Source organism: Carassius gibelio, chromosome A15 (assembly GCF_023724105.1).
Source record: "Carassius gibelio isolate Cgi1373 ecotype wild population from Czech Republic chromosome A15, carGib1.2-hapl.c, whole genome shotgun sequence".
Lineage (NCBI taxonomy): Eukaryota > Metazoa > Chordata > Actinopteri > Cypriniformes > Cyprinidae > Carassius > Carassius gibelio.
In genome coordinates this window covers 15,694,661-15,716,466 of record NC_068385.1, presented here as the reverse complement: position 1 = coordinate 15,716,466, position 21,806 = coordinate 15,694,661, and the positions used below count along the sequence as shown (strand labels likewise).

General features: G+C 36.9%; 1 pseudogene; it reads right to left on the bottom strand.

Annotated features, from left to right (window-relative positions):
- LOC128028856 (S-adenosyl-L-methionine-dependent tRNA 4-demethylwyosine synthase TYW1-like) overlaps positions 1-19,881 on the bottom strand; it is a 197,370-nt pseudogene extending 177,489 nt beyond the window's left edge.
- Positions 19,882-21,806: the final 1,925 nt, after the last annotated feature.

Genomic DNA, 21,806 nt, shown 5'->3' with positions numbered 1-21,806 from the left:
TGTTATTAGACATTTCCTGTTTCTCATTTCTCGCCATAATTTCAACGCCTCGCCACGGGCAAACCGTTCGAGATATCAAAAATCTCTTCGCAATTTAGCATCCCCAATGTCTTGAGATCGTGTTCACCGAGTTTTGTGGTGAACGGGTGGAGTTCCTCAGAGGAGTATATCAAATTCCAGAGCATGTGTTTTTCATAAAACCCTAAATAGCCAACTTCCTGTTGGGCGGAGCTTATGACATGCAGTGTGAAAGTTGTTTGGTTTGATGAGTTATATATATGTACCAAGTTTCATATGTATACGTGCAAGTATGCATGATATATGGCCCTCAGTACTACAGGGGGCGCTGTAGAGCCCCTGTGCCACGCCCGTGTATCAGACTCTGCCCGGCCCTAATGGCCGCAGGTTCCAAGGTGTGTGCCAATTTTCAAGAGTTTTTGAGTATGTTAAGGACCTTGGAAAAAAATTAGAAGAATAAAGAAAAAATATAGCTGCAAGCAGCGATGGCGGGCTCAAGCCACCAATGCCATCGCCACCCCGGTGGCATCAGGTAAACTGTGCCCAGCGGGCACATGCATTCACAATATCCCTCTGGCAGTGAGGTTTTAAAGGATATGGCAGTTAAAGGGTTAATCCGAATCATCTAGACTTTAAAATCACATTCACAGAACAATATATATATATATATATTTAGTAACACTTTACAATAAGATTTCATTTATAAATATTGTTAACATGAACAATATTTATATAGCATTCATTCATGTCAGTTAATATTCCAAACTTAAACATTAAAACATTGTTTTATTGTGATTTGTTTCCAAGCACATTGTACCAATTCCAAACCATATCAATCTTAAAGCTGCAGTAGGGAACTTTTGACGATCTAGCGGTTAATAAACAGAACTGCTCGCGTCTTGCGGAAGAACATTGTAGCTGGAGCTACTTCTCTCTGTTTATGTCTATGAAGAATCACAAAGGTACTGGGTTACTCCGCTGAGCTTGATTTTTTTCACAGATTATCTGTCTCATATTCTACTGTCAGGACATAATGACAGGTTTAATAAATATGTAAAAAATATTATTTTTACAAAAGTTCCCTACAGCACCTTTAATAACTACCATTATTTTTTATTTAATAATTTATGAGTGCTATACAATAGTCCAGGAAAGCTGGAAGAGAAAAACTCCTTATATTCATGTGTGCAGAATTATTAGGCATGTTTTCTTTTACAGATGAAATGCGCTAAAAAAGAGTTTTAACTCAAACTGTTTTAACTCAAAGTCGAAAATTATGAAATAACCATGAGAAATATCAAACACAAATGCAATACAGAAATGGATAAGTTAAGACTTGACCATTGTACAAAAATGCTGACTGGGTCATGAGGTCAGAAAAGAAGAAGAAAAAAAACAGGTCAAGAAGAACTGACAAAAATAATTGCAAAATAATTAGGAATTAATGTGAAGATTAATTTTTAGTCAATTCTGCAAGACAGACTTTCAGGAAAGGAGGTGGAATAAAAATGAGCTCCTAAATCTTAATCCCGGATTCAGGAAAATATATTCCTCAAACCATCGGACAAGAGGAGGTGGTGCTGGTCCTTCACGAGTCACTATAATCTGTTCATAAAGCCTATATATAAAGTCTTAATATATAGTATTTCACAATACTTCATGGTATTCTAATCAAATAATTTTTTGGAATCTTAGATCTCTCAGAACCTGACACATTGTAATTCTGAGACTCCAGGAAAGTGGCAGTTCTGTAAAATGTTGGCGCTGGAGACTAAATGCTCCCTGATAGTTTCACACCTAATTCACTTAACACACACACACACACACACACACACACATTACCCACAGTGACAGAGGGACAGAGTGATATCAGATGTATGATAGTTTTTTAATTTTCTATCATCCATATAGTGTTGTATAGTCATGAAACTATGCATATTTCACATATTTCCTATGTGTACATTTTTTTGAAGTGTTTAGAAGCTGCACTTAAAAAAAATAAAATAAAAGACATTTACTGGTTACTTTTTTACTGTTATTTCAAAAAATCACCACGACAAAACCATTCAAGCTATTCAAAATTCATTCGCACCTGTTCTGTAAGATACATTCTTTAAACAGTGGTAAAATAGGATGTGGTGCTGATCCTTCAGGAGTCACTCAAAACGTATCTGTCCATAAAGCCTATAAAGAATTATTCTTAATATACAGTTCACAATACTTCAGCTTGTTATTCTAATTAAGTGAGGGTCTTTTTATCAGTAAAATACATAAAATACATATTATTTTTCTTTGAAAGACTTCTATAAATGATTTAAATCATACTTGTTTCTACAATAATTATTTAAAAGTAATCCTATAGCTCCATCTGGTGGCCATTATTGGTACTAAGAATTGCAAGCTTGATTTATATGTTATGATAGTTTTAATTTTATGCTGGCTCTTGAAAATGATAAAGCTATGAAACTTACTGTGCTTCCTTCAAATGATGACTTCTACGTATATAAAAAATTATGAAGAGTTGGAATTAAAAATTTTAAAGATATAGTAAAATAACTATTGTATTTTTTTATGTTACTTTAATAAATCGCTATGGCCACACCATTTAAGGTATCCTAAACCCATTCGAAATTGAACATCTTCAGTATATGGCTTCATGTTAAAACAGTAAAACAGGTGTGAACTACTTGTGTCTTCTTGGAGGAGTATGAATTCATTTACAGGCTGAGTTTATCATAAATCCACAATAACATTTCTGAGTTCTGTATCAATCTGTGTTGTTGTTTGTTTATTTTTATTTTTTTATTTTTCATAGGAAGATAACTGACCCTTTACTCTCCTTTTTAATAAATGTGCTTATAAACCAAGAACAAGCTATTTATAGCTGTATGGATTTACATTTAAAAAATTAGCCTAAGGCAATCATTCTAAACAGCTTGAATAAAACCTGTTAATATTTATTATAGACCACTGTAACTGTGTATAATCTAACAAACAAGTTTATTATGAAAATAAAAGTGTGTTCACCAGATAAATTGGACGATAAAGAAATTGCTAACAATAGTATAATAGAGCATGTTTTAGGTTTTTAGGCGTTTAGATGCAGAAATGGACAAATCAAATGTAAAATAAAATGTAATTGATTTAATTAAATATAGATTAAGTCTTGTTAGAGCAAAATAATAAATAAATACCTACACACATTAAAAAAGCAGCCAAGATTAATGAGTTTAATTTTTTATATAGATTAAAATTGAAGACAGAAGCAGCTGGTATATGCGGTCACTTAATATTAAAATCCAGTAGATCCACTTCAGATTTATTTCTCAACAGTTTATGTTCACGTGGCTGTTTTCGTTTATATTAGCCAAGCTATTATGTATTTTGAAATAATCTTGTCCGTGATGTGTTCGTTCTTACGACGAAAGGCAGAATCCTGCAGCTCGAGAGATATATGTTATTCTGCCAGTCGCGCTTTCAAATAGTCTTGCACACTTAAACGGGTCACAAACACCTGCATTTAGCTCGTGTTGTGTTATAATGGGTGTATTGTGTGCATTTATGGCAATAATTTATTTTAAAAAGCTCTTAAACAAGAATAAATTCGTTTGTTTTGAACTTGTGACACTGTACGCGCTGATCGGAGGCAGTGATTTCAGATAGGCAGCCGCAAATATTTCATTTTCACACAAACAGTTCAAAAACATCTTAATTTAGCTCTTGGTGTGTTCTAATTGGTGAATTGTGTGATATCGCTGCAATACTTTATTTTTAATAGCTATAAAACAAGAATAAACTCGTTTTTTTCTGAGCTCATCATTCCACACGCTCTTTCTCAGAGCGGTGATTCATCTCTCGTGTTTCTCATGTATCACTGACCACACATCCATTATTAATGAGCCCTGACCTGGTAATAATCATATATGTTGGTTTAGCTTGTCAGTGTGAATTAAATCCAAGTATTATTTTGTATTTTAACCGATTTAAAAGTGAAACCAAAAGAGAGTCTCCTCCCTTTTTTAGTTCAGGATATGCACCTGTAGGGGCGCTATTTCTCTCAGACAATGGAAGTCTAAGCACACACACTCAAACAGAGGGACAGAGTGAGATGAGATGTCTGAGAGTTTTTTAATTTTCTGTTATCCATACAGTGTTGTAAAGTCATGAAACTATGCATATTTACTCAGAATAACTTTTTTTTTCTGTATGAAAAAAGGTTTTGAAGTGTTTGGAATTTAAAAATGCAGGAAAATTAATAATTCCATTTTTACTGTCATTTAAAAAAATCACCACGACAAAACCATCCAAGCTATCCAAAACCCATTCACAATTTAAGTTCCTCAATGTTTTTTCAACATGTAGACAAAGTTTGGTGTTTATAGTGTTACTCTCCTCTGAGCAGTATGCATTAATTCACAGCTAAATGTAAAAAACAATCCACATTCAAATCAAAATAGCCGACTTCCTGTTGGTCGTAGCTGATGACTGTGAATTAGAAAGTTGTCCGTCTTGATAAGAACAATTTTTGTACTGAGTTTGGTGTCTGTAGCTAAAACTAACCCCCCCACTTTTGACAAAAGGTGGCGCTATAGAGTGCCTCTTCCACGCCCTCTTATGAACTTTTGCCAGTGTCTAGCTGTCACTAATACTGATATGTGTTCTCAGTTTGATGAAATTCTAAGCATGTTATATGCCTCAAAATCACCTGAGAAGTATTCCAGTTTGACATGTTGCCACGGCAACAATATTTTTAGATATCAATATCCCCCCAGCAGATTTATATCGACTGTGTTTTAGCATTATTCTGATGAAGTTTGAAGCAAATCGAGTAAAAATAAGATGCTGAATTCAAAGCATTTTGAAAATGACACACTTCCTGCTGCCAGTTGGTGGCGCTATAACTTTGACTCCTAATAGTCACATATATGCGATCGACATCATACAATGAATAATCTGATGAAGTTTGATTACAATTAGGAAATGTATGTGGATGGTATTAGACACTTCCTGTTTCTCAATTCTCGCCATAAATTCAACGCCTCGCTACGAGCAAACCGTTCGAGATATCAAAAATCCCCTGGCAATTTTTCATCCCCAATGTCTTGAGATCATGTTGACCGAGTTTGGTGTCAATCGGCAAAAAACCCTATGACAAGTATTTCAAATTCCAGAGCATGCGCTTTTTACATAACTCTAAATAGCTGACTTCCTGTTGGGCGGAGCCTATGACATGCAATACGAAAGTTGTTCAGCACGATGAGATCTATATGTGTACTGAGTTTGATATTAATATGTGCAAGTATGTGTTAGCTATGCATCAACATTTCTGACTGTGATCCAGGGGGCGCCGTAGAGCCCCTGTGCCACGCCCGGGTCCCAGCCTCTGCAGGCTCCTAAAGGCCACAGATTCCAAAGTGTGCACAAATTTTCAAGAGTTTTTGAGTATGTTAAGGACCCCAAAAGCCCCCACAACTTTGACGAAAAATATGAATACTAAACCCTAAATATCCAACTTCCTGTTGGGCGGAGCCTTTGACATGCAGTACGAAAGTTGTTTGGTTTGATGAGATCTACATGTGTACCGAGTTTCGTGCGTCTACGTGCAAGTATGTATGATATATGGCCCTCAGTATTCCAGGGGGCGCTGTAGAGCCCCTGTTCCACGCCCGTGTATCAGTCTCTGCCCGGCCCTAATGGCCGCAGGTTCCAATGTGTGTGCCAATTTTCAAGACTTTTTAAGCATGTTAAGGGCCCCAAAAGCCCCCGAAACCTTGAAGAAAAATAATAATAAATATAGCTGCAAGCAGCGATGGCGGGCTCAAGCCGCCAATGCCATCGCCACCCCGATGGCATCAGGTAAACTGTGCCCAGCGGGCACATGCATTCACAATAGCCCTCTGGCAGTGAGGTTTTAAAGGATATGGCAGTTAAAGGGTTAATCCGAATCATCTAGACTTTAAAATCACATTCACAGAACAATATATATATATATATATATATATATATACATATAACTTTAGTAACACTTTACAATAAGATTTCATTTATAAACATTATGTTAACATGAACAATATTTATATAGCATTCATTCATGTCAGTTAATATTCCAAACTTAAACATTAAAACATTGTTTTATTGTAATTTTTTTCCAAGCACATTTTACCAATTCCAAACCATATCAATCTTAATAACTACCATTATTTTTTATTTAATCATTTATGAGTGCTATACAATAGTCCAGGAAAGCTGGAAGAGAAAAACTCCTTATATTCATGTGTGCAGAATTATTAGGCATGTTTTATTTTACAGATGAAATGCGCTGAAAAAAAAGAGTTTTAACTCAAAGTCGAAAATTATGAAATACCCATGAGAAATATCAAACACAAATGCAATACAGAAATGGATAAGTTAAGACTTGACCATTGTACAAAAAATTCTGACTGGGTCATGAGGTCAGAAAAGAAGAAAAAAACAGGTCAAGAAGAACTGACAAAAAGAATTGCAAAATAATTAGGAATTAATGTGAAGATTAATTTTTAGTCAATTCTGCAAGACAGACTTTCAGGAAAGGAGGTGGAATAAAAAAGAGCTCCTAAATCTTAATCCCGGATTCTGGAAGATATATTCCTCAAACCATTGGACAAGAGGAGGTGGTGCTGGTCCTTCACGAGTCACTCTAATCTGTTCATAAAGCCTATATATAAAGTCTTAATATATAGTATTTCACAATACTTCATGGTATTCTAATTAAATCATTTTTTTGAATCTTAGATCTCTCAGAACCTGACACAGAGTAATTCTGGAGACTCCAGGAAAGTGGCAGTTCTGTAAAATGTTGGCGCTGGAGACTAAATGCTCCCTGATAGTTTCACACCTAATTCACTTACACACACACACACACACACACACACACACACATTACCCACAGTGACAGAGGGACAGAGTTACATCAGATGTTTGATAGTTTTTTAATTTTCTATCATCCATATAGTGTTGTATAGTCATGAAACTATGCATATTTCCTCAGAATGACTTGTCTTCTATGTGTCTTCTACATTTTTTTGAAGTGTTTAGAAGCTGCACTTTAAAAAAATAAAAAGACATTTACTGGTTACTTTTTTACTGTTATTTCAATAAATCACCACGACAAAACCATTCAAGCTATCCAAAATTCATTCGCACCTGTTCTGTAAGATAAATTCTTTAAACAGTGGTAAAAGAGGATGTGGGGCTGAACCTTCAAGAGTCACTCAAAGCTTATCTGTCCATAAAGCCTATAAAGAATTATTTCTTAATATACAGTTCACAATACTTCAGCTTGTTATTCTAATTAAGTGAGGGTCATTTTATCAGTAAATACATAAAATTCATATTATTTTTCTTTGAAAAATTTCTATAAATGATTTAAATCATACTCGTTTCTACAATAATTATTTAAAAGTAATCCTATAGCTCCATCTGGTGGCCATTATTGGTACTAAGAATTGCAAGCTTGATTTATAAGTTATGATAGTTTTAATTTTATGCTGGCTCTTGAAAATGATAAAGCTATGAAACTTACTGTGCTTCCTTCAAATGATGACTTCTACATATATAAAAAATTATGAAGAGTTGAAATGAAAAATTTTAAAGATATCGTAAAATAACTATTGTATTTTTTTATGTTACTTTAATAAATCGCTATGGCCACACCATTTAAGGTATCCTAAACGCATTCGCAATTTAACATCTTCAGTATATTGGCATCATGTTGAAAAAGTTTGGTGTGAACTACTTGTGTCTTCTTGGAGGAGTATGATTCATTTTCAGGCTGATTTGATCATAAATCCACAATAAAATTTCTGAGTTCTGTATCAATCAGTGTTGTTGTTTGTTTATTTTCATTTTTTTATTTTTCATAGGAAGATAACTGACCCTTTACTCTCCTTTTTAATAAATGTGCTTATAAACCAAGATCGAGCTATTTATTGCTGTATTTATAAGCTGCTTATTAATGACTATTTAAGTAGGGACAAGATTTTATAAAGCATGAACTGACTATTTACTAATGAGTGCAGTTATTATAAAGTGTTACCAATGCATTTACTAATGTTAACAAATTAGACATTATTTTACAGTGTTATAAAATCCTTTAATGACTTATAAGCATTTGTGAAAGTTCTGCTTGCATTACAGCTTAGTCTTCATCTGTGAGCTAAACAGTTTTACTGTTACATCCATGAGATTATGTAAATTAAGATAAATGTCATGTCACAGGATGGAATAGGTCAGTATCAAATGAGATTGAAATTATTATTTGCAGCACAACTAAGTATTTTTAGAATTTTGTTTTTAATTCCTGAAACTGTCAGAAAAGGATAAGGCCTAAGAGATTTCTTAAGCTGTAATGAAAACAGCAATGTTAGCAAAAGCAACAAAAAATAACAATTTAAAATACTTTTTTTTTTTCTGGTGATTAAAGAGATGATTAAGTTTCTCTCTCTCTCTTTCTCTCTCTCTCTCTCTCTCTCATTGTGTCTGCCACTCAGCTCATGCCCATCCCCCACTCACAGACACACACACACACACTCAGTCAGCACACATACATTCCTCAAACAGAGGGACAGAGTGAGTTGAGATGTCTGACAGTTTTTTAATTTTCTTTTAATCATACAGTGTTGTAAAGTCATGAAACTATGCATATGTCCTCAGAATGATTTGATCTCTGTATGATTTTTTTTTTTAAGTGTTTGGAAGCTGCAATTTAAAAATACAAGACAATTAATGATTCCCTTTTTACTGTCATTTCAAAAAATCACCACGACAAAACCGTTCAAGCTAACCAAAATCCGTTCGCAATTTAAGTTCCTCAATGTTTTTTCAACATGTAGACAAAGTTTGGTGATTATAGTGAACATTTCCTGTGAGGAGTATGCATTAAATCAGAGCTCAATTTAAATATTCAAATCAAAATAGCCGACTTCCTGTTGGTCGTAGCTGATGACTGTGAATTAGAAAGTTGTCCGTCTTGAAAAGAACAATTTATGTACCAAGTTTGGTGTCTGTAGCTAAAACTACCCCCCCCACTTTTGACAAAAGGTGGCGCTACAGAGTGCCTCCTTCACGCCCTTTTAAAAGCTTTTGCCATTGTCTAGCTATCACTAATACTGATATGTGTTTTGAGTTTCATGTAAATCTGAGCTTGTTGTCTGCCTCAAACTCACCATAACAGAACATTCAAGTTTGACACGTTGCCATGGCAACACTATATCAGATATCAATATCCCCACAACAGATTTACATCGGCCGTGTTTTCTCATTATTCTGATGAAGTTTTAAGTAAATAGAGTAAAAATAAGATGCTGAATGCAAAGCATTTGGAAAATGACACACTTCCTGCTGCCAGTTGGTGGCGCTATAATGTTGACTCTTAATAGTCACATATATACGCTCAGTATCATACAACGAACAAACCAATGAAGTTTGATCAAATTCAGGAAATGTATGTGGATGTTATTAGACATTTCCTGTGTCTCATTTCTCGCCATAATTTCAACGCCTCGCCACGGGCAAACCGTTCGAGATATCAAAAATCCCCTCGCAATTTTCCATCCCCAATGTCTTGAGATCATGTTCACCGAGTTTGGTGGCAATCAAGTAAAAGACCTATGACAAGTATATCAAATTCCAGAGCATGCTTTTTATAAACAGCCCTAAATAGCTGACTTCCTGTTGGGCGGAGCCTATGACATAGAGTGCGAAAGTTGTTCGGCTCAATGAGATCTATAAGTGTACTGAGTTTCATATAAATACATGAAAGTGTGTGTGAGCTATGGTTCAAAATTTCTGACTGTGTTCCAGGGGGCGCTGTAGAGCCCCTGTGCCACGCCCGGGTCCCAGTCTCTGTGGCGTCCTGATGGCCGCAGATTCCAATGTGTGTGCCAATTTTCAAGAGTTTTTGAGCATGTTAAGGCCTCCAAAAACCCCCGGAAGGTTTAATAAAAAATAAAAAAAATAATAAGAAGAAGAAGAATAATCCTTAGAAGAACAATAGGGCTCTTCGCCCCTTCGGGCTTGAGCCCTAAAAAAAAAAAAAATAATCCTAAGGAAAACAATAGGGCTCTCGCCCTCCAGGCTTGAGCCCTAAATATAGCTGCAAGCAGCGATGTCGGGCTCAAGCCATCAGTGCAACGCCACCCCGGTGGCATCAGGATAACTGTGCCCAGCGGGCATAAGCATTTACAGTAACCCTCTGACAATCAAGTTTTAAGGGATGCGGCAGTTAAAGGGTTAATCCGACCAATCTAGACTTTGAAATCACATACACAGAACAATATATATAACTTAAGTAACACTTTATTTTAATATTTATAAAAAATGTATAAGGTGTGCATTGTAGCTGACACCTATATGAACACATTACAATTGTTTTATGACTGCAAGTCTTTCTTCTCAAATGCTATTGAGCTTCAAATTTGCATTTGAGCCCATGTGAAAAAGTAGCATAATTTACATATGACTTACATATAAACTTTGTTGTAATAAATATCAAACATTCAATTTAATTGTGCATTATAGCTGTCACCTAGATGAACAATTACAGTTGTTTTTATGACTGTAAGTCATTCTCTTCAAATGCTACTGACGTTAGAAAAGTGTATAACAATAGCACATGTAACTTTAGAGACCGGCCCTAAATTTGAGACTCTAGAAAGTCCAATGTCAAGACAACTTTATGCCTGTTTTATTTTCTTTAGTTTTCTTTTCTCTGTGCCGGATTGCTGATGTCCTATACCCAGGCATAGATGTCCATCCATCAATTACGAACATTCAGCCGCAAACATGAGGTGTGAGCGGTTGCGAGCGCGGATGGGAGAATGGCGCATGTTTTTTTTTTGTTTTTTTGAGCAACTGGGATGGTGCCCCCTCTGGGAGTTGGTGCCCTAAGAAGACTGCATACTATGCATATAGGGAGCGGCAGTACAATCTCGAAGATATATTCCTCAAACCATCTTACAAGAGGAGGTGATGCTAATCCTTCAAGAATCGCATAAAAGCTATTCAAGTGTACAGTTTCCTTTTATTGCATCTTGAAATAAATATTTCTGAATTCTGAATCAAACTGGGTTGTGTTTATTTATTTATTTTATAAGACAACTGAGACTTTAATCTCCTTTGTAATATATGTGCTTTTAAACCAAGAACAATTTATTTATAGATGTATTACTGCTTAATAATGACTATTATTAAGGGAAAAGGCTTTATAATCATGAACTATTTACTAATGCTTAGCTAATGAGTGCAATTATTATAAAGTGTTACCATTGCATATACTAATGTTAACAAATTAGACATTATTTTACAGTGTTACCAAATCCTTAAATAATGTATTAGTGTTTTGTAATGATTTTAATGACCTATAAGCATTTGTGAAATAGTTTTGCTTGCATTGCAGCTTTATCTGTCAGTTGAAGAGTTTTACTGTTACATCCATGAGATTAATAAATGTCATGTCACGTCACAGGTTGTCATAGGTCAGTATCAAATGAGTTTGAAATTATTATTTGCAGCACAAATTAGGGTTCTTAGGATGTTTTTAAATCCCTAAAACTGTCAGAAAAGGATAAGGCCTAAGAGATTTCTTAACCTGTAATGAAAGGAAAAAACACCACCATTAGCAACAACAAAAACAATAACAATTTAAAATACAGATTTTTTTTTTTCCTGATTATTAAAGGGATGATTAGGTCTCTCTCTCTCTCTCTTTGCCAGACAGCCCCTCCCTATAGTCCACACACACTGTCACAGTCACCAACCCCCTCACACTCCCCCTCCCTCTCCCCCTCCCTTCCCTCACACAGACAGGGTGGCCAGAGTGAGATCATGTCAGTTGAGAAGTCTGACAGTTTTTTAATTTTCTTTTATCCATACAGTGTTGTAAAGTCGTGAAACTATGCATATTTCCTCAGAATGATTTGATCTTTGTATGAAAAAATGCTTTGAAGTGTTTGGAAGCTGCTATTTAAACATACAAGACAATTAATGTTTCCCTTTTTACTGTCATTTCAAAAATTCACCACGACAAAACCGTTCAAGCTAACCAAAATCCGTTCGCAATTTAAGTTCCTCAATGGTTTTTCTTAATGTAGACAAAGTTTGGTGTGTATAGTGTACTTCCCCTGGGAGGAGTATGCATTAATTCACAAAAGAAAATTCCCAAAAATCCATATTCAAGTCAAAATAGCCAACTTCCTGTTGGTCGTAGCTTATGACTGCGAATTAGAAAGTTGTCCGTCTTGATAAGAACAATTTATGTACCAAGTTTGGTGTCTGTAGCTAAAACTAATCCCCCCACTTTTGACAAAAGGTGGCGCTATAGAGTGCCTCTTCCACGCCCTTTTAAAAGCTTTTGCCATGGTCTAGCTATCTTTAATACTGATATCTGTTTCGAGTTTCATGTAAATCTGAGCTAGTTATCTGCCTAAAAATCACCAGAACAGAACATTCAAGTTTGACACGTTGCCATGGCAACACTATATTAGATATAAATATCCCCACGACAGATTGTCTTCGGCCGTGTTTTGTCATTATTCTGATGAAGTTTGAAGCAAATCAAGTAAAAATAAGATGCTGAATTCAAAGCGTTCTGAAAATGATTCACTTCCTGCTGCCAGTTGGTGGCGCTATAACTTTGACTCCTAAAAGTCACATATATACGATCGGTATCATACAACGAACAAACCAATTAAGTTTGATCAAATTCAGCAAATGTATGTGGATGTTATTATACATTTCCTGTTTCTCATTTCTCGCCATAATTTCAACGCCTCGCCACGGGCAAACCGTTCGAGATATCAAAAATCTCTTCGCAATTTAGCATCCCCTATGTCTTGAGATCGTGTTCACCGAGTTTTGTGGTGAACGGGTGGAGTTCCTCAGAGGAGTATATCAAATTCCAGAGCATGTGTTTTTCATAAAACCCTAAATAGCCAACTTCCTGTTGGGTGGAGCTTATGACATGCAGTGTGAAAGTTGTTTGGTTTGATGAGTTATATATATGTACCAAGTTTCATATGTATACGTGCAAGTATGCATGATATATGGCCCTCGGTACTACAGGGGGCGCTGTAGAGCCCCTGTGCCACGCCCGTGTATCAGACTCTGCCCGGCCCTAATGGCCGCAGGTTCCAAGGTGTGTGACAATTTTCAAGAGTTTTTGAGCATGTTAAGGACCCCAAAAGCCCCCGAAACCTTAGAAAAAAATTAGAAGAATAAAAAAAAAAAAAAAAAAAAATAATCCTAAGGAAAACAATAGGGCTCTCGCCCTCCAGGCTTGAGCCCTAATAATAATAATAATAATAAACGGAGCAATTCCAAGAGGGTCCTCACACCATCGGTGCTCGGGCCCTAATAAAAAACAAAGCAGATACAAGAGGGTCCTCGCACCTCGGTGCTCGGGCCCTAAATATATAAAGTTTTGTTTCACAGAACAAAGTAATTGGTATAGGTTTGGAATGACATGCTACTAATTGGGTTTTAAGAGGTAAACATCTGTAGATGATATTTAATTCTACACAAATCTCTATAGTGCAGGATAGATTACCTTTCATTTGGTCTATTTTTCTGGAATAGAAACTGCTAACTTTAAAAAAAGAAAAAAAATAATAATAATAATAATAAAACATACGTTACCTTTCAAAACAAAAGGCCAGTAAGATTTTCTTTTAATTAATAACATTATTTTTTTTTTTTTTTTGAAAAATACGGATTCAGTAATATGCATTAAATTGGTCAAAAGTGACAGTAAAGACAATTATTATGTTGCATCAGGTATTTATTTTAATTAACACTGTTGTAATAAATGTTTATTGAAACAAAGCAAATTAGAATTATTTCTAAAGAATCATTTGACCCTGAAGAATTTAGTTGTTGAAAATTCAGATTTTCCATTACAGGAACTAATTACATTTTCAAATACATTAAAATAGAAAACAGTTATTTTAAATTGTAATAATATTTCACAATATTCCAGTAATTGATGATTTTTTTTTTTTGATCAATTAAATGCAGCTTTGTTGAGCATAAGAAAATCCTTTTAAAATCATTTATTAGCCAAAAATGTATTTGTGCCAACTGTTGTAATAGAGAGTAGGCTAACATCTTTCAGGGGGTCTATAAAGGAGCAGTATGCAAATTTTACACCACCAACAGCACCATGTGAAACTAAAAAAAAAAAAACACTTTTCAAAAAACCTTCTCTAAGCTCACACCAATGGTCGAGACAATGCAACAAACGTGGCACAAAAATGTAGGCACTCAAACAATGCAGAAACTGCCACTGAGCCATACAGTACATGCATCAAATGAACCTTTGCGTTTTCTCTGCACATCAAGCTGAGATAGGACCAATTATTTTAAATTACACTCATTATCTTTCTGGTCAGAGACACAGGGGTAGGAATTAGGGGTGTCACGATTTCGATTTTAAATCGAAATCGATCGAAATTAAGTCACAGTCTCGAACTTCGAATTAAAAAATGGAATCGTCGATGCTGCCACGCCCCCATGTTGTATGACGGCAAATCAATGACAAAAATAACGAGACTTAGGTCTCTGCAGAACAAAAGTGGGCGTTTATCACCATGTGGGTGGTTTAAAACTGCTGGGTGTTTCTGAATCATGCAATCTAAATGATCCCCCTTACTCAACCCCACCCCTAAACCTAACGTCACTATTACATCAACCAATCAGGTATCATGGTGTAAAAACACCTTGATCTTGTAACTCCCATTACTTTCTTGCAGAGACCTATACTTGAAAATAACCGAGCATTCAACTGAAGCTGGCGCGCGCGCTATATGGCTCCCGCGAGAGGAAAACAATCGGATGCGAAGAAACGGGAGCCCGCGAGCTCATTTCAAACTCTCGCGCGCGCGTGACATGTACTCTGCGCGCAATACAAGCCCTCGCGCGCGCATGCTCATTCCCCACATCCTCGCGCTCGATCATCTCACCTCTGCTCGCGCGAACAATTTTATTTTTGTCAGTCGTGGGGCGGGGCTTGCTGTTTTAGTTGTTATCTCAAATGTCATTGGTTATTCCCCTTTTCCTAAAGTCAGTATCCGACGCCTGTTAGAAAATGATTAATAATTGACTTGACTTGACCCATGACTTCATCAGTGGACCACATGCGAGTAATCATTTCCTTTGCTTGTTTAATTTATTTTTGTCTTTAATGTAATTTAATGCATTGTTTATAGAGTAGATCTTTTGTAGATACTTGATTAACTGGAATCCTTCTGATTGCTAGTGATTGCAGTCTTGTAATAAGAGATACACATATTTTACAGACTGAAATGATGCACACACACACACACACACATACTGTACATACATACATAATATATATATATATATATATATATATATATATATATATATATATATATATATATATATATATATATATATAAATCTAAATGAATGACAGTGAAGTGTTTAACAAGCGTTTTATCTTTAATCTTTTAAATAGATACATCGTAATATTTGAAGGTTAGTTTAGTCATTTTTTATTGTTTTTGTTTGTTTTGTTATGAACTTGAATGTCATCTTTTGTGACTGCACTTACAAAAGAGAAACTGGATGGCAGTTTATTTTAAGTTTTCAATTGACTAAAGATATAAGTTGTTACATTATGTTGTTAATAAAAGTTTTAAATTTGACAGTGTAATGTGGTACATTGCAAACAAAGGTCAGATATTATATTACATAAAAGTCTAGTTTGAAAAATGACAATCTGTGCTTTAAAGAGAATAAATGTAAAAATCGAGAATCGAATCGAACCGTGACCTTAGAATCGAAAATGCAATCGAATCGAGGATTTGGAGAATCGTGACACCCCTAGTAGGAATCATTACCGAGTTCAAAAATAAGAAATGCACATCTATTTATAAATCACAACTGAAGCAGTGCAGATCATACAGCAATGCAAGGCCAGGTGTCTGCATCAGTAAAGCCAACATACAATATGTCTCTGATGCCATCTGGAGCCGAAGAGGAGTAATTCTACATACGCAAGACCCAGATCTACACAAACTTGCCTAACTCTCTATTTTATAACAGTTGATATTATTGCAGTGTGATTAATAAATAATTATGCTCCACTAAGAATATGAATTATGCATGCATCTAATGAGGCCTTATATGCATATGCATACACACACATGAACCAATTTAGCTGACTCAACATAAAAGCAACAACAGCTTTTGATGACACTAAGGCTTCTAAGGCTTCTGGATCTCAGATGTTGAACTACAATATTACTAGTTATATTTTTAGCCCGGCCGATCTGATATGGTTGTGTCAGCAGGGGAGAGAAATATTACAGGGGCAGCCCTAGTAAATAAATCAATGATACTAATAAATGTTTTTGCAAATCCCCATTAGCTCTCTCCTGTAATTATCTGCCAGCTGACAAACATTCATAGCATCTGGGATGCAGTTTCATCTGTGTGTCCAGAACACCACGATCAACTGAGTGCTGGAACTGCAAAGCACATTTCTAAAAACATCTCCTGAAGCCGTTTCAACATGCATCCAATCCTGAAGCTCTAGTGCTCGCAGCCTCTCTGTTGCAAATAGGATGCGAGAGAGTGCGCATGGGGAGATTTGCCTGCGCTTCTGTCTCATGAATCACTCCTGCGCACAAGCTTGTGGAGTGGGCGTCAGTGATCACAGTTCACAGTTACGTAAGTCCTCCCAGCGCCTGCTGGAGCTGCTGTCTGCTGTAGCAAACCATCTGCCTCTCCGTCTCCTTCAATGGAGTCTCCAGCTCTCGGGCCTTTTAAAGGAATAGTTTGCCCAACTCTGCCATGATTTACTCGCCCTTATGTCAGTATAAAATCAGTCACTGTCATTTTTTCATGCCACACAACGAAAACTCAAAGATCACACCATGCTCCAACATAGAAAAATGATCTATACTGTGCATACGCTACATTCCAAGTCCCCTGAAGTCAAACGATAGCTCTGTGCAAAGAAATTATCAAATTTAAAGGCACAGATAAGAATAAGAAATTTACATTTGGTCATTACTTACTCTCACATCATTCCATATGCTTATAATTCGCATATTATGCCGCACACAGGCTCTCAATGACAGCTGATCAACAATTTCAACAGTAGGCTAGATGGGGGTGGGTTAAATGCAGAGTAAATTTCCCAACATTGATCAGTAAAAGTAATCCACCAATACATGATTTACTATGAATATTCACATCACTCTAAAATGACGACGCGCCCACAGCAGCAGAACTGTACAAATGCTGGACATCCATACACCACGCCACAGTATTATAAACCACCATATACACCTCAAGAACAATGTGTATGACTCAATACTCGTCTAATAATAAAGCACTCACCTGTCACTTCTAAATAAAGTCTGTGCATGTCATTCCATGTCCCTTTAAACATGGCCAAATAACTTGTGCTTGGTGCTAGCTGTTAGCCACTCATAGTTGCAATCTTTGAAATGGCTCACGAAACCTTTGTTGCATATTCAGTTTGAGTGGTTTATCATTTCTCAGTTATTCCTCTTTTGTCTGTAAAAGAGAGCCTTGATAAAAGCAGATCGGCAACAAGATCTGTTGTAGAGGTGCCGGCGACAGCGGTTTGGAAATACCCAACTAAACGATGGATGCAGTCTGGGCTACTTTAACAATGTGGCCGCGGGTTGTTTGCATGTCTGCTGGTTGAAGCGACCTCAATAACATGATAGTTAGTCCCTGTAATGGAATTTTTAAGGAGGGTACACCTCGATACGCATTTGGGCAGGTTTTGCCGAGAAAACCTGGCAACCCTAGCTGGGGTAAGAACTGAGCACGTAGACCCAGAGGGCATGCAGTCATTGAACGCCAAAATTTGATTGGCTGATGATTCTGTCACTATTGCTCCTTACAAATCAGATGTGACGTCATTGAACAAAAGAGAAACACTATCTGTAGTGCTGGCCGTAGACTTTTTTTATGTAGGATATTCCAGTTCTCAATTTTGTGGACATTACACAAATGAAAATCATACCTAAATAATAATAAAAACTTTTTTTTACACAATTTTATAGGGCAAGCAGAGAAGGCCCTGCTGACCCTGACGGCACACCACTGGAGTAAACACAGTGGAGCTGGTTTTAATTTTACCTTAGCTTTCTTGATATGATTCATCACGTTCCCAAGATCCTCCACATCAATGACGGAGCCATGAGACTCCTCTTCCTCAGAGGATGACTCTGCATCACTGCTGGACTCTCAGCTCTTTCTGAAAACCATAACAAACAAAAAAACTGTAAGCTTTGGGGAAACTCTTGTGACCACTTCAACTGTCGGAAATGTGGTTCTGGCCCAGATAAATGTAGCTGATGATAGTATAAAGAAGTTGAGTGAACGTGAAGTTTGCCAGGTGCTTAAAACATTTATGACAGGTTTTTATGAAACTATTGGTCAGTTTGTCTGCTTGACAATCCCATTTTCACTGCAACAATAAAACTGAAGTGAGATAAACAAAATGGGAGATATTTCTTTTTTGTTAAAACAAAAGTTGCCAAAGTTTTCTTTTGGGGACATAATTTGAAGTTGTAAAAAGGTAATAAATTGCAATATAATCGCAATATATTTAAAATTACAATAATATTGTACCGTGACACAAGTACCGTGATAATATCGTATCGTAGGGCCTCTGGTGATTCCCAATCCTAATTAGCAGTCATTGGATTTGTTTCATTCGTCTCTCTAGTCAGTGGAAACATTTCTGAAAGCACTCAAGTAATGGCCCTGATGGGAAAGTCGTGGCCTAGTGGTTAGAGAGTTTGACTCCTAACCCTAGGGTTGTGGGTTCGAATCTCAGGCTGGCAATACCACGACTTAGGTGCCCTTGAGCAAGGCATGAACCCCTGCCCTGCAGCATAAATGGCTGCCCACTGCTCCGGGTGTGTGTTCACAGTGTGTGTGTGTGTGTTCAATGCTGTGTGTGTGTGCACTTTGGATGGGTTAAATGCAGAGCAAGAATTCTGAGCATGGGTTACCATGTCACGTCACTTTCACTTTGGAATGTAATCCAGAGCCAGATTGCTTTGTTGTGTCCAAAAGGGGAAAAATGGGTCAGTTTTGATTTCATGCGTCTTATTAAATGCAATCATTAATATGACTCAAAGGGGCTTTGAGTCTGAGTAAAGAATATGAGAGGGACATCTAAGAGAATTAAATTTCATCCGGAGTCAGTAATGTTAGCCCTGCTGTTCAGATCCCCTTTCCATGAATGCAGCACAGACTGCAGGGGAACGATCTGCTCTCGGGATGTGCAGTGCGAGAGCAGTTACCATGACTACATGTGTTCACAGACATCACAGAGGAGGGCTGGCTTGCCTCAGAGTTGTTCTTCTGAGCGAGCGAGTGGCTGTCCTCTGCCTCCTCCTTATGTTTCTTCTTATTCTTACAGCTGCCGTTCTTGCACTTGCCAGAGCAGGCTTTCTTCTCACCCTTGGCCAGGGCTGCAGTCGCCTTCTCCTCTGGTCATGATCCGTGCGGCGCTCAGCATCCACAACCACTTATCTATATTCTTACTGACCTGAATACAGAAGATATATTTAGTGTAAGATGCAACACAGTCCCATCAAAAATGGAGAGAAAAAAGCAGGTGTGTCTCACAGTGTTATAATGGACAACATAAACAGAGTTCCCCAGCCCAAAGATGGCGTATCTCATTCCCTTCAGGTAGGTTTTCCCATATCGGAAGTCCATGGAGGCTTCCTCAAGCCATTTACAGAACCATTCGTCGCTCTCAGTGGGCTTCCCATCTGTGTATGTGGCCACCAGGAACACACAGATCATCTTGCTTGAGCACTAGAGAACAATTATATCAGAGCATTAAGAAATATTTAATATGGTACTCATGGAAGCAGCTGTCTACTAAATGTCTGGGTCTTATTTCTCTAAAATCAAAAGAAAAAAAAAACTTTTGACTTAATATATAATTTATTATATAATTTTATATCAAAACTATTAAATATATAATTTGACAATGTAATTTGGGGTGATAGATAATCTGATAATCTGAACATTTCTTGACCATTACTGTTCTTAATATTTAAAACAGAGTAAACATCTCAAATAAACCATGCTATAAGCAGGGTTGTTATCGTAATCTAAAACCATTTTTTTTTATTGCAATAAATAAAATAAAAAAATAAAATAACTACAAAAAAAATTAATAAAATTATTGAAATATCAAACGTATTAGATATTTAAAAAAAATCTAATTGAGCATTTTTTTCTTAGTTTAGTGTTAATGTAATTTTGCATTCTGCCTTTGTCTGGTGCTACAGAAGTCGTTTAAGGAAACAAAATAGCAAAATAGCCTTAGAGTATGCAATTAATGCAAAATCCCATCCAGGTAATTTGTCATTTATGCTCAAAGAATGAATATTTTTTTAACAACAGGTACTTTGAGATCTGAGAGGTGATATTAGTGAAGGTTTTGTTTACTGATAAACTTTTCTGACTGTTTCTGATATCAGATGGCCACTTTGCATAACCAGGATGAAGCATACTTGCTTGGAAGCAAGGACGAATCTTAAACAGGTTGTAAGCTTCTGTCCGTTGGCGATGTTCTTCAAGTATGTCAGCACTGAATGGCATGAAGCATGAAGCACCAGTGCAGACCATGAAGGAGGTCCAAGACTTTTGGGAAAAGGCCTGCATTCCCATAAGTTGTTTTCAGCATGTGGTGAAGAAGCTCAAAGACCTTGTAAGAAAATAAGAGGCCATGAAGAAGAACAAAAGGCGAAGGACCAAAACAACTGCAGAATGAAGAAGAATTCAGGAAGACCTTGAATGATCTTTTTGACATTACTCACCAAGACGCACTGAAGATGATTAAGATCACTGAAGATGGGCCATTTTTGGAGGCACAGTGTGAAAAGGGAAAATGGGAAAGCATGGTGGGAGCTAATGTAAAGCTGGCCAAGCAGAAAGAGATGAAAGCAAAGCATGAACAGATGATGATGAAGTGGATTGAGAATAATGTCATGCTGGAGGCCTCTGCTTCTAGTTCCTCTGCCGGAGAAAGAGAGGGGAAAGGAGCTGCTGCAGCAGCTATGAGGAACTGTACGAGGGGAAGGAAGAACATTCTCAGTCTGGACGTCCTTTCAGCAATAGATCAAACCAAAATTAAAACGATGGTTACACAGTATATACACTGTCTGCTGTGCTCCATGCTTCTGGTCAGCGGGTTGAGGAGTTCAATATTAACCACTCTGCTGTTCAGCCAGCTCCTCATCAGTACCCTAAGGATCGCTTTGCGGAGCTCACGTCAGGTTTGGAGAACTGGATTCGGTCTATTTACTTCGACACAACCTCAAGCAATCCAGGCAGGAAGAAGGGAGCTTGCAGTTGTTTGAGTGGATACTGGGAAAAGATCTACTGCACTTGGCTTGCCGCCACCATATTCATGAGATCATGTTGGAGGAAGTCTTTCCCATAACCATGGGTCCATCAACCAGTCCAGCTTCACTGATTTATTCCCTGAAGATTTTTGCCTTGAGTCATCTTCCCGCTCACACGAGCTAAAAGGAATGAAGGAACTATGTGTCTTTGGGGTGAAGGACTATGTAAAGTCTTGGTTCTGCTTCCGCCTCCCAATCGTTGCACCCAAAAAAAGTCAATGGCTGCTTCAAATGACAGAGCGGCAAAGCGTGCCTCGATAAAGCTGGTGAACCACCTCTGTTATTTCAAGGAGGAATTGGTTGCACTGGCCC